The 15,002-nt window shown below is 34.0% G+C and overlaps 1 protein-coding gene across 2 annotated transcripts in view; it reads right to left on the bottom strand.

Annotated features, from left to right (window-relative positions):
* The window catches only part of LOC127876748 (kelch-like ECH-associated protein 1B), a 67,291-nt gene extending 53,179 nt beyond the window's left edge, over positions 1–14,112 (bottom strand). The window contains exon 1 of one of the 2 annotated variants that reach the window (XM_052422178.1): positions 13,981–14,112. The gene's annotated coding sequence lies outside the window, so the exon portion shown is untranslated. Of the gene's footprint in view, positions 1–13,647 lie in introns of both variants that reach the window. The other variant, XM_052422176.1, reaches the window with a different exon arrangement.
* Positions 14,113–15,002: the final 890 nt, after the last annotated feature.

The raw sequence follows: 15,002 nt of genomic DNA, 5'->3' as shown, positions 1-15,002 counted from the left end.
CGTCGTCACCGTCTTGATTATTGATGTGGCTTCAAACTGCTAATTTTCTCAGCTCAAATATATAGCAGAATCAACATGCAATTAATTTATAAATCCACCATATGCTGGAGCCTTGACCACTTGTATGTGCGAAAACATAATTACGTGACCTTGTTTATGTGTGAAATACATACACTACGGGCGGGAAACAAACTTAATTGGCCAGACACATTAACTACATGTATATGCTAATACAATCCGCGCACAATAAATTTATTATGATTTTAATTATTATTATAATTGTTCTTTCAAAATTTGTTAACTACATGTAACTTATAATTTTACAAAGATTTTTCATTTCATGATGCGCATCGACTCAGCATCATGTCGCGGATCGCGGCATGCCTCGGCGGACAGATGCGAAGTTTCGCGGCGAAATGGGACTTGCCGCCGCATACTGACGCGGCTTCAACGACTGACGCGGCATCGACTCGTTTCGTCTTGCCACCGCGGATCGCGAAATACGTTTGTTCCGCTTTGGCTGTACTGTACATTTACTTCACCCAGTGAATATTCCATTTCAAACATAATCTTTGTTCAATACATTTTTTTAATTTCAAGCAGTTTTCAGTCAATAAATTACGTTATAAATGTATGTGACTTATACTAATAAAACATGTATTGCATATTTCATGGACAGGTGCTTTACAACTAGGTCATAATGTCCCCACACCTCATATTTTGCTCAAAACTTACAAACAAATCTATAAGAACATTATTTGTATTTGTTAAGAAAATAAACGTTATTGCAATGCGCAAGTAGGTTTTAGTAATATGGATTAATTTGAATTTATTTGCTGAATAACTATTTATAAATTCAAACAAAGTGGACCGAGTTTGTCTGAATTTTAAATACATAATACTACAACAACATGGTAAAATGTAACACAAACAAAAGTGGGCGAGGAAAAATATGCCACAAAAATAACATCTATTGAAAAGAGATTTATGGAAAGAATTTCCAATCAAAATACCCAACAAAAGGAAGATATGTTTGCTTGAACTATTTCATACAAAACATTAATTTGCAGGGCAAACAAACTACGAAAATACTTTTACTTATTTTGTCTAAAAACAATTTATGGGTGAAAAGTTTTGTAAAAGTCAATTTAGAATCCAAATCTTTACATGTCACGTCCACATCCTAGAATAAATCAGGATATCCAACACATTAATTGAACGACTTTTGCCTTACCCAATATCCTGGTACTTTTAAAATGAATTCAGTTGATAGATTAGCATTATTAGCATGATTCAGCACAATTTAACATCTCCATATGTCAAGGATTACCCCTATATATAGTTTCAGGAAAAATATTCGGGTGTGTAAAAATTGTTTTATATTTTAAATATCTTTAAAAATCATGTCTCAAAATATGTAAATCAAAAAAAGTTAAGTAATAGTCTTTCTAGGATGTCCCTTACTCCCATGTTTGTTAATACTAAAGGCCTATTACATGGACAAATATCCTCCTTTAGTGAAGTTTAATCAAATTTTATTGATTTTGCAATTTTAAAAAAACTCCATATTTTGGAATTAAGAAATATTTCTTACAACACGTGGGTCATTTATTTGTTTTGTTTTTAAGGTCTTTCACACTGTTGTTTTTCTTCAAATTGTTAAATTTTGATTTTGCCAAAGCTAACTTAAAATTTTGAAAATTAGCAAATTATACAACACATGCTTTGTAAATGCCAATTGTTTGTAAATATTTGCTTTCAAACAGTATGTTTCTGTTAATTAGCCTTAAAGAAGATGTATTTTATTATTTCTATTGAAGCTTTTATAAGAGTTAAGAGTTTTCCTATAAAAAAAACTCAACAGCTTGCTGGTGGGAAAGATTTTTTAGGGCTGCTATGGTGTCTTCATAGAATTGATCAGTTACAAAGAAAATATCTTATTTTGGTAAAATTCTTACTTTTATTTTGTTGTAAACATGTTAAATTTTAATATAATGTCTTGTGTTAAAATTGCATTCATTCAGAATTAATAGCCAATTTAGCTCTTCAGTAGCCGAATATACAAGAACAGAGTCTATTGTCATGATAATTTGATGTTATTCTGTTTGTTATTGCAAAAATCTGTCAAGGGCACGTTCAAGAATAGAAGTTGTTAAAAAACAAGAAGTATCGTTGAAAACGATGGATGCTCCCCGATGATGCGCTTTGTCAATCTATGTGTTAATAACCACCTAAAAAAATATATTATTAGCCTCGGTGACCTTGACCTTAAACCCAAATGACATCAAGTGTCATTAAAAGGTAGAGGTCTGAAGCTGTAACAAAAGTGTGACGGAAAAATATATTTTTAGCCTCGGTGACCTTGACCCCAGTGACCTCAAACCTCATCAAAAGGTAGAGGTCCATGCAAGGTACCTACATGCCAAATATGAAAGAGATTGGTAAAGTATTGAAGGCCCTATGAGAAAATGTAACAAAAGCATGACGGAAAATATATTATTAGCCTCAGTGACCTTAAACCCAAGTGACCCCAAACCTCATCAAGAGATAGAGGTCCATGCAAGGTACCTACATTGCAAATATGTAAGAGATAGTTGAAGTTTTGAAGGCGTTATTAGAAACTGTAACAAAAGCGTGAAGGAAAATCTATTATTTGCCTCGGTGACCTTGACCTTGAACCCAGTGACCTCAAACCTCATCAAAAGGTAGAGGTCCATGCAAGGTACCTACATTGCAAATATGTTAAGAGATCGGTAAAGTATTGAAGGCGCTATTAGAAACTGTAACAAAAGCGTGAAGGAAAATCTATTATTAGCCTTGGTGACCTTGACCCCAGTGACCTCAAACCTCATCAAAAGGTAGAGGTCCATGCATGACGCTTATAATTTTCAGGTTTTCAAATCGTCAAAAGATGCATATAATTGATATTCAAGAGCATTGTAAATGGTCAGTATTACTATTTCTTCAAAAATATCATAACAAAAACAAAAATTTGCGAATCCGAAACAACTTTTTTAAATTTTGTTAATTTACCAATCCATTAGACAGCCCCTTTAAAGGAAAACTGCCCAACTGGCAGCCATGTTTTTCAACAAACCAGAACCATTTCAAACTAGGTTAAGATATAATAACAGTCTTCGAAATTAGCTTTGAAAAGTTACATCCCAGTCGGGCCAGTTACTTAAGAATTTTTACATGCCCAACATATTTTTTACATGCCCAAACTTTTTTAACCAAAATTATAACAAATCACAACATTTTAACACTTACATGCTACACATAGTAAAGCAGAACATTTGTTTCAATAGTAGTGAATACAATTACAGCTAATCAATCACTAGAATTAAGACGGTCGATCGTTACACCAGTGCTCTTGAAAAGAGCGTTCTCTGGTGTCATCGTACCATTTCTTGGCTTCCTTTTTCTCTAAATCATTGTCAATTTTCTATTTTGGAAATGCTTTATCGGGCTTAGCCCCATCAACATACCTAAGATACTGCCTCTATGTCGACAATGACATTTGTTTACATTGACAAAAACGGAAGCGTATTACTTGATTGAAACGATCGATTCAAAAAGCATCTTCTCGATTAATGTCTAGAGCAACCATCGATAAGAACCGAATGTGACCGAACTGCATCGGTCAAAAACAATAACGATGACGTGTGCAAGCAGGTGCGTGTTGTTAAACCAATCGAATTTCATTGTTTTACAACTTACGGCAAGGTGTTTGTTCGCAAAATTGAAAAATAGATCTGCAAATATCAAGAACCGCTTACGATTTATATTTTTTTAACTGTCAATTGGCTTCAATAATTTACATGCCCGGCGGGCCACAAACGTGAATTTTTGTTTGTGCCCGGCAGTAATTTTACTCGCCACGGGCGATCGGGCGTGTGCTAATTTCGAAGACTGTAATAAGAAGAAATGTTTTTTACAATTGTGCCAAAAATGTGTCTTCTAGGGTTAACAAGGTTTTACTTTAGCAATATAAGGAAAACTGCAATGCCCACTAGCAGCGATGTTTCTTTACAGACCAGAACCATTTTAGAACTTGACCATGCAGACATCATCAGGATTTTTTTTAAATTGTAAGCTAATTTCATCATGATTTGACAAATAATGTGACTTAAACAGTTTAAAAGGTTTCACTATAACCATCTTTGAAAAACTGCTCCGCCCCTGCACCATGGTGGCCAAGTTTTAAAGCATTAGTATGGACATAATGTATTGTTGACCAATCTACCTGTAGTACAAATGACAAACAAGTCAATATCATGTAAAAAGAACAGTAACTCTTACAAAATCAAATTAAACTAGATAGAATAGTTTATCTTTCTTATTGTTTCTATTTAATCAATATTCTTTCACAAAACTGTGTTTTTAAAAAGAATTAATTAATGTTTATGATGACTTGAAGATTATGAAACCTTTGAAACTTGTTTAAGAAATCTAGTTGAATAGTCTTCAAATAACTCGGACAAATTATAATTGTACCCTTTTTTGGTGTTCAAAACTAGAGCGGTCACATGTTATATTAATATAGTAGTCTTAAAAACATGTGATGTAAGGATCAAACTGTATGCTGCAAATTGCTAAAACAGCTAAATTGGCTTTACTCAGCTATACACATGTAACAATTGAACTTGACAATTTTGTTTGCTGCACAAACCTCTAGGAAATTGTGGTCCAAATAGCCAATTTTATGTATTTCAAATGCTGTAACTCCAACATACTGGAGTTATTTGACTTTGTAAAGGAACATTTTCTTAAAGTTTTGTGAAGATCTGATGACGGGGGCATAAAAATTAAAGTGCTTATGTTCACATTCATACAATAAATTAGATTTAAACAAAGTGAATGCAAAAATACACCTTATTACATTACAGTAGAATTGCAATAACTCGAGCTGGCGATTTCTCAAAAATTGGCAATTACTCGAGCATTAAAGGAAGTCCCTAACATTTTACTTTAATTTCTATATAAAAATATCAGCAACAACTCAAACATGTGATTTTCAGTAACTCAAGAATGTGTGTTGGTCCCTGAAAGGCATTTCACACCTAATTAACTGGCAATTATTCGAAGATACTTTCTCATCTGGTCGGTGCTTAAAAGTTTTGAGTTGAGAAAACTGCGACGATGCATTGAAAGGATGGCCGAATCTAACGGGAAGCTAGTGGGTTGACCAGTCTTCAATCTTACACTTTGCACAACACAATTCTGACAGAATGTAAATTAAATACAAACTGTGTAATGATCATGTTGCTATTCGTTTTGTTTTCATGCTCATGTACTTACCTTGTGTGCTATTTTAAATATGCTACATGTACATTGAATATTGTATGAATATTTTTGATTATATATGTGTAATGGGTGTATGTTGATTAAAAAAAATGAATGAACGACCATTCTTATTGTTTAGTTTAGTATCCTGTAACCTTTATCGATTTTTACAAAGCCTTGTTTTTTCCAAGCACCGTCTTACATGTAAATAATCGTTAGAGGTCAAAAGTTAAGCATCACCAACCGCAACATATATTTAAATATAGTAGTCTTAAAAACATGTGATGTAAGGATCAAACTGTATGCTGCAAATTGCTAAAACAGCCAAATTGGCTTTACTCAGCTAAAACAATTGAACTTGACAATTTTGTTTGCTGCACAAACCTCTAGGAAATTGTGGTCCAAATAGCCAATTTTATGTATTTCAAATGCTGTAACTCCAACATACTGGAGTTATTTGACTTTGTAAAGGAACATTTTCTTAAAGTTTTGTGAAGAACTGATGAAAACAATGCAACTGTTGGGAGTCGAAACGTAAGCGACATGGTCTTTCTTCAGACCGTTCAAATGCTTGAGCCACTAACAAAGAGGTACAAAAAAAAAATTACCAATTTTTATAGACCTATTATTCCACTATGTGGAATGGCAAGACTTAATAATACTAATAATTATTCTGTTTTCGCACATCATTCAATCCATGGCAAGTTTTAACAAGAGCACCGCATAACAGGTGCCACGCTCGGCTGCGAAAGCTTATCAGAATTTTTGTTTTTGTTTTAGAGGTCATGGTGACCTTGACCTTTGACCAAGTGACCCAAAAATGGGTGTGGCGTGTAGAACTCATCAAGGTGCATCTACATATGAAATTTCAAAGTTGTAGGTGGAAGTACTTTGATTTTAGAGGCAATGTTAAGGTTTTAGCATGACGCCGGCGGACGACATGACACAACGAGCTGGCTATGACAATAGCTCGCGTTTTCTCTGAAAACAGCCTCGCTAAAAATCAGTAGTTGGACCAACCAAGTCCAAATTATTATGTTATTACTAGAGATCAAGAAAATGTTACAAGCCCGTTTTTATTAAACTCAGACTAGCCAGCCCTGTTAAGAATTTTCCAGTGCACTGCCTGGGAATTTGTTCTTATTTCTATCACTACTTGGTAACTATTTATGAAATGAAATATATTTGTCAACAAATAAAACCATCAAGACATTTTTTATTAATAAGTAATGCTCTTAAAACAATTATCTGTACATTAATCTTTTTTTTGCAAATATTAATGTTGATCCACTGATAATATGCACCTCTAGCCACACCTGATACATGTAGATTTCTGTTTTCAATTTACCCTACTTCCTGGATGACTCATGTGTGTCACAAGACCAGTTTTAAGATGCAATTAACACATAAGTGCTATAAGGATGCTCTTCTGTTGTCTGTTTTATCACACTTGAATAACAATTTTTTTAAACTCCATACTCATTAAAATGAATCTTGCAGAGACCAGAGTCTTTTAATTCCCAATTCAGCCTCATAGGATTTGTAAAAGCAAAAGTGTAAGTATTGCTAGAATTTAAAATATTTGTGGAAATACTTAAATTTCAATGTCATATTTAAAGAGTTTCCTTGGATTAAGCAAGATTTAAGAAGTCCACACAGTTCTTTTTCAAAAGAACCCTATACATTTTGTGTTTGTTTATCTTTCTCCAGAAATATTATCGGTCATTTACTTTGCTATCCAAACCCTCTGATTGATGACCAAGTTTTGTTATCATACTTCATAAGTATAAATGAAAGTTTACATTCATAAAAAGAGTAAAAAAATCAACATGTTTAGTGGTTTACTTAAGCTTGATTGGTCATTGTTGGCCCAGGTACTACATACATGTAACCTGAATACTCGTAAGTTTACTTATATTTACCCCGGGTACGGTAAATAAACTTAAACGTATTCCGTCAATATAAGACTGTACCCGAGTTGTATTCCTGCCCAAAATACGATGTCAGAAAATGAGCCACCAATTACAGTTAAACGAAATTGATTATCTTAAACAAACTTCTTTTTAAAAAAAAATGCATCAACATGCTTTTTGAGTATAAGTTTTGATAATATAGAAGCCAATTAACAGAAAATTGACAAAAATGTGAACACAATTATTTATTTTTTTAAGCCGACAACGACCGATTTAGTGTAAAATTCCTGAGTACGCTTTAGTATATTTACTGTACTCGGGGTACATGTAAGTGTACATAAGAGTACCCGAAGTACATGTAAGTAGTACCCGAGCCAACAATGATCAATCGAGCGTTACTTAACCGATTGGGATGCTACGGAACCCACCAGATTGGATATCAAAAGATAGACTAATATGGTTATTTAAGGCTAATTGTTATGTTTCTTGTTGATATACTGATTGACCCGAGGGCTCGTTGACATATAGCTATTCATTCATTGATTACTGCTAGGATTACATGTAACTGTTAATTGATAATTGTCGCCAAAATGAAAATTTCTTTGATAATAAATTCACCAAATTTAATGGATGTTCTGCTTTCTATAAAGAGTTCAAAAGGCCATAGCATTTTAAAAACATATAGCCATATGCCAGATGTCCTGATCTTGAAGGAAAAATCCTGCTATTGGGGCATTTGTCCGCGCATCCCCATATGAGACAATTTGTCCCGACATTTGTAAAAACTGACATACCTTCCATAAATTTACAATAAATTTGTTCAGCTAAAACTAACCATCACTAATCCATTCATTGCTCAAATTTTACAACGCACTGCTAATAGTGTTGTTTTTGACATATTATCAGCAATTTTTCTGCGAATTATTGTTTTTATCAGGCATTCACAACATGGCGTTTTAATGATAGGGGTTTATTTGTTCTCGATAGATGTGTCATACGTGTACTGAAAAAAAAGCCAACTGCCACATTATCACGTAAAAACAAGATGTGTTTGTGAAACACAATGTCCCCCTATATGACGTTTGACCTTGAAGGATGACCTTGACCTTGTGAAGGATGACCTTGACCTTGACCTATCACCACTTAAAATGTGCAGCTCCATGAGATACACATGCATGCTAAATATCAAGTTGCTATCTTCAATATTGCAAAAGTATTCATAAAATGAGCGATTTGGGCCACATATATTTGACCTCTGACCTTGAAGGATGACCTTGACCTTTCACCACTCAAACTGTGCAGCTCCATGAGATACACATGCATGCCAAATATCAAGTTGCTATCTTCAATATTGCAAAAGTATTTATAAAATAAGCGATTTGGGCCACATATATTTGACCTCTGACCTTGAAGGATGACATTGACCTTTCACCACTCAAAATGTGAAGCTCCATGAGATACACATGCATGCCAAATATCAAGTTGCTATCTTCAATATTGCAAAAGTATTCATAAAATTAGCGATTTTTACCACATATATTAGACCTCTGACCTTGAAGGATGACCTTGACCTTTCACCACTCAAAATGTGCAGCTTCATGAGATACACATGCATGCCAAATATGAAGTTGCTATCTTCAATATAGCAAAAGTTATTGCAAAATGTTAAAGTTGGCGCAAACAGACCAACAGACAGACAGGGCAAAAACAATATGTCCCCCACTACTATAGTGGGGGACATACAAAACTGTGTATAATATCACCCAGGGCCCTCAATCCATTTTAGGGGAAGCGGGTCGCTACCCTCATGAAGGGGAATTTTCGCTGCGTTTCCCTTTTTGGGGGATTTTTTTACTTACTCTCTCTCATTATTACATTTGTACATGTTTGCGCTATATTCATTTCTTTTTTTCATAATTAAGTATGTTTGACAAGATTAAATTGAAATAGAATTGAGATATAATAATCATGAGACACATCTTTCTATAAAAAAAAAAAATAAAAAAAAATACTTTTCAGGTGAGATATAATAATCATGAGACTGAATGCGGCCGCAGATTTGATAGATTGAGGGCCCTGTCACCTCAGTGAAAAAAAATGTCAAAATACTGATTTAAAAATAATCAAACAAACTGAATGCTGACTGTTACACATCAATGTTTCACATAAATTTAGTTTCCTTTTCGACTGATTTTCAGAATGTTTGAACATAATCATTGCATCAATCTAAATTTAGAGTAAATTAACAATTGGTTGAATAAAAACATTGCTCGAAGCGTTCACATCACGTTACATGAGTTCCACATGTTCATTTGGAATACAGTGTCTTGATTGGATATCTAATTTACGTATAAGCAACATTTCACTTTATGGAATCACACGCATGCACATGTTTGCTTACTTCCGGAAAAATTCAGGATCTTTTGTGTTCATGAAATTGTTAAACACAGTTATCATAGATATTGGCCTGAAATATAAAGTTTTTTTAAGAAATATACCAACTAGTTACTAAAGTTAAGGTGAAATTATTGATCAGTTTAGGTGTCTCGGCAGGACAATCCCGCTTTTTGGTAAAATGTCGCAACAATTTTTATGGAATATCCCGATTTGGACCTGAAAATGCTGGCATGTATGCATATAGCTTACACATTGCAATTAAAGTGCAACACTCTTTGTAATTGCCCTATGCAGGGGTGGCGAAATCAAATGTCCGAGTTGCCCGAGTCGTACATTTGCTTGTCTGGGCAACTGATTTTTTTCAATTAAGTTGTCCGTGGACAACAAGTTTTTTAAAAGTCGGGTCCAGGTATACAAAAAAAATACATTGTATTAAAGCTGTAATTAAGTTTTACAAAACCGGATTTTGACATGCGATTACATTGTCAGTGCTATTTGCGGAGCAATCAAGTTTTAATACGGGCACTCTCCTGCGCAGTGATCTCCCTAATTCTATAAGAGACCAGGAGCATGCCGCATTTTAAACATTTGGCCCGACTGTTAGACAGTGTACAGACTGGTTTCTTTATTTTTACAATCAGACGGAAATAAAAAGTATCAAAGTAAGATAATCAAAACACGGTCTACCTTGTTATTTAAGACGACTTTAATGGTAAAAAATGGAACTTTTTTTTTAATCTTCAACAACGGAGCAGAAACCCGAAGCTTTGAGCAGTCCACCTCCCAAAAAAACTAAGAAAGATTATGATAAAAAATATTATCTAAGTAAACGCACCAGAACTTTTCAAGAAACTTGGCTAACAGATTTTCAATGATTACACATGTACCAGTTGATGATAATCAAATTGCTACCAGTAGCGGAGCCTCAGTCTGACAGGGCTCAAAATTAACTTTTTTTTCTACTTGCAAAACATTGCGAGCTGCTTTATTACCAACTCGCAAAATCAAAAACAGACTCGCAAATTTTGCAGTGTGTTCACTCAGAAAACAAAGTTTAAGTGTTAGTTTGGGATATTTTTAATGGGTTTTCAAATATTGAAAAAAATCAGCTATGATATTGTGTGTTGAGTGCGACGTCACCAAAATACAAATCAACGGTTAACTTTACTTTATCTTTTGTATTTTTATTTCCGTCTGTAGGCAAAATGAAACTAATTATGTTTGGCTTCGACGCCATGTCTGTGCAAGTTCAATGAACAAATGTGAATAGTCAACTGTTTAACGTTCTTTGTTCCAATACTATCCGCGTATCTGTACTATAAGTATACCAGTCTACATACAAGGTGCGCGCTTCTGCATACATAGACGTTCTATAAATTGACCTACGGTTTAGCGTTCATGACGTTGAGTGCATTTATATTACTAGTTTTTTTCCCACTATTTCTTTACTCGCAAAAAAATACTAGTGGCTTAAAACTTAACTCGCAATCAGTATTTTTCACTCGCATTTTGCGAGTGTGCGAGTGTTAATTTCGAGCCCTGGTCTGATGAGGTCCACATATTGGACTAGTTTAATTTGTTAAGATTACGATGTACTATGTTCAACACATGTTTTAATTACACTAGCTTTGCAAGATTAAAAGTTTTAGAAAGTCTTTATATTGTTTATAATATACTGCTATAATGAATGTACTATTGAAATACAACTATAAACAAAATAAGAAAATCATACTCATTTTGGTATATTCCACAGTGTTTTACATTAATCAATAAATGCGTTTATAATTTATATAAACATTAACGGACAAGTGTTGTTCAGCAACGGACAAGTTAAATTTCCTAAATGGTTGTCCGTGGACAAGTTTAGTTTTTTGAGATTTCGCCACCCCTGCTATGTATGTTCAAGTAAGAATTCAATTCGGGAGCAAGGGCGCTAAAATGGGATGGGCTCTCATCATATTTGCCTACAGCAAACTTTAAGTTACTAATTCTAGTGGAATTTACAACACTGACTATATCCTCCAATAACCGTGTATTGAGCTGTTAAGGAAACAAGTAAAAGAATTTCTGAATAAATGCAAACAATGCCGCAATAAACAATTTACCTTTAAAGATTTATTTAATTCCCATTAAATCCATGTCAAAATTGTTTATTTACAGCTTGTTTAACCACGAAAAGCCGATAGTTCCATTCACACCCACAAATTACATCCACCATGCCCTTTACCTGGAATCGAGACATCACATCCGAAAAGCAAGAGTACACGATTGTTATTGACATAAGGCCAACAAAATTTACAAAATTTTATTCCCTGAACATATTTATACAAATTGAAACAGTAATTAAACTTTTTTATAACTTCTATTTATATATATTTAACAAGTTTTTATATTGGCAAATTTTCTTTTGAGCAACATTGACAGGGGTCTCACTAGGATTTTAAAAAAGAAGTCTTTGGACTCCTAACTTGGAAAAGGAAAAAAATAGGAGTTCCATGAAATATTGCACACATCTTCAAATTTTCAGCAAAAACTCCACTTAAATAAAGAATTAATATAATACAATAATGCATAATGTACTTGTTGGTTTCATGATTAAACTAGAGCTTTGTCACAGATGTGACGTATACCCCCACATGCTGCATTGACACAGAATATTTTGCATGCTGTTTTCACAAAACAAGAGAAGCTAATTTATGGCGATTTTTAAGAATTATTATGCAATTATCATTTATGGCCATTTTGACCTTTGAACTCTCAGGCCTTTTTCTGCCTATCTCACGTGTCCGATAGTCGTACCCATTCCCAATGCCAAATATGCATATTTTTTCCCAATTCTAAAAAAAAAATCCCAATAAAAAAAAAATTTTTTTTTTTTTTTTTTTAATAAGTGTCTTTAGACTTATGATTATTAGACCTATATCTCAATGTTATTTTTTTTTAATCTACAAAATATATAACCATAATTTTTGTGATTTTTATCCAAATGGCTGGAAAACCCCATGCCCAAATAATGCTTTTGTCGATGAAAATTCTTCCCAATTTGGAAGATTTTGCGACTCGAAAAATCCCAATTTTGCTAGGTACTTTTTCCAAAAAAAAGACAGAAAAGGCCTGAACTCTTGAACTCTTTCGCATGACACGCCGTCCAATGACTGTGAACAAAATTAATATACAGGGTCATTTTATAATCTCACAATGAACGACATTGTTAAGGCAATTTTTGACCTTTGAACTCAAAGTGTGACCTTTACCTTCGAGATATCAACGTTATTCTTTCGCATGACACACAGTTCAATGATTGTGAACAAATGTGCCAAATGATTTCAAAATCTCACAATTAACGACATAGTTATGGCCCAGACAAGCTCATTTATGGCCATTTTTGACCTTTGAACTCAAAGTGTACCTTGACCTTGGAGATATCAACTTAATTCTTTTGCATGAAACACCGTCCAATGATGGTGAACAAATGTGCCAAATGATTTTAAAGTCTCACAATAAATGACAAAGTAATGGCCAGAACAAGCTCATTTATGGGCAACTCCAACTGTGACCTTGGAAATGTCGACGTACTTCTTTTGCATGACACACTGTCCCATGATCGTGAACAAATGTACTAAGTAATTTTAAAATCTAACAATAAATGACATAGTTATGGTCCGGGCAAACTTTCGGTTTAAAACGCACTCAGTGACCTAGTTTTTTACCCAGCATGACCCATATTCAAACTTGACGTACACATCATCTGGTACAACTTCTGACCAAGTTTGGTGAAGATTGGATGAAATTTTAAAGACAGAAAGACCGACCAAAAGTGACTCCTATATAGCCCCCCCCCCCTAATTCTGAAATGTGTAATGTATCTGCTCTGTTTATTGCAAACCAGAATAAATAATCTTGAAATAAAACCATGTTGTGGTTTTTTTTTGCACAGAGGTGACAATCAAAGGTGCGACAGTTTCCCCATTATGATTCAGACCAAATATACGGTATTATTCACACCTATCCACCTCTATATTATCCGTGGGACAAAACGTCCCATGCCTACCTTCACAAATATCAGTGGCACGGACTGGTAGTGGCACAAAACGTCCCTCGCCCATCAATAGTATACTAGTTGCTACGCTCGATACAAGGAAATCGTACGATATATTAAGCCAATGTTAAAAGTCAATACTGACATGCACTAGATATAACATGATCTAATTACTCAATTATATATTTAATTATTGCGTTTTCAAACTAGAAGCGCAATAATACACTATTTATTATAGTTAATCGGTTGTTATCCGAATATTCTTCGTCCGAAATGATGAAGGCACATTTTGTTTGCAAGAATACTATTAACATCATTTTACACGTGCATTAAAACAGCACTTACACATCCATTTTGATTAAAACTGAATTATCTGTAGGATTTAGTAGACTAAGTTGATTCTATAGGATTTTTGGCAAAATATTATTTCGTTGCCCTTTAATAAAGTTTGTTGTGAATAAAAAGTTTTAGGCTACAAACAACTAAACTACATTCGCACAATTTAAGTCGACCCAAATGTATACAAACGTTTGTGTCACTAGGTTCACTCTAACAGACATCTGTATACGCATACTCTACGATATAATCCACGGAATAATAATAAAAATGATCCGTTTCACATTTTTGTCGATCTTTTTCCTCCTTAAAAGGAAAAAAAAATCTTATTTGTTTGGTGCGTTCAAGTATACCTAATCATATTATTTTCTCGGTGTGCCATTTGCAATTTATTCAGAAAAATAAACTAAATAATTTAATTTAAAGAATAGTTAAAGGAAAACCAAAATATCGAACGGTCCCTTTATATTTTTGTCCTTGTACACTATAATATATATAAAGAAACTAGTTTTATCATTAACAAAAAAACTCATCGTTGCAGCCATGTACACATGTTTCCAAGTAACGATGTTAAGTACATGCAAGATATGAGAGAGGCCCTACACAGCCTACACATTCAGCATCCAAACTCTACTATCTGGTTCGCAGGAGACGTAAACCTCCGCGATATAGACTGGGAGAGCCAAAATGGCATCTTCTCAAACTAAAACAACAGTTTAAATAAGAAATTCCTAGACATCCTCTATGACATTGGATCTGAACAAGTCATCAATGTTCCCACAAGAAACAAAAACACGACCTATTTGCGCAAACAAGCCATCTCTTGTTATACGCAGCAAACCACTACCAGGAGTAAGTGACCGTGACATCTTATTCCTAGAAATAACAACACAATATCTAAGAAGCGCCTACCAAAACGTAAGATATTTCTTGATAGTAGCAAAGCGTTCGACAAGTTACCCCACAAGTGCCTCTTGTACTCCACAATGTAATATACCAGTCGTGATATTTTAATCAATAGAAACTAATAA

The sequence above is a fragment of the Dreissena polymorpha genome, chromosome 4 (genome assembly GCF_020536995.1).
Source record: "Dreissena polymorpha isolate Duluth1 chromosome 4, UMN_Dpol_1.0, whole genome shotgun sequence".
Lineage (NCBI taxonomy): Eukaryota > Metazoa > Mollusca > Bivalvia > Myida > Dreissenidae > Dreissena > Dreissena polymorpha.
The sequence above is the reverse complement of the archived record's forward strand: the minus strand, read 5'-3'. Positions and strand labels throughout refer to the sequence as shown.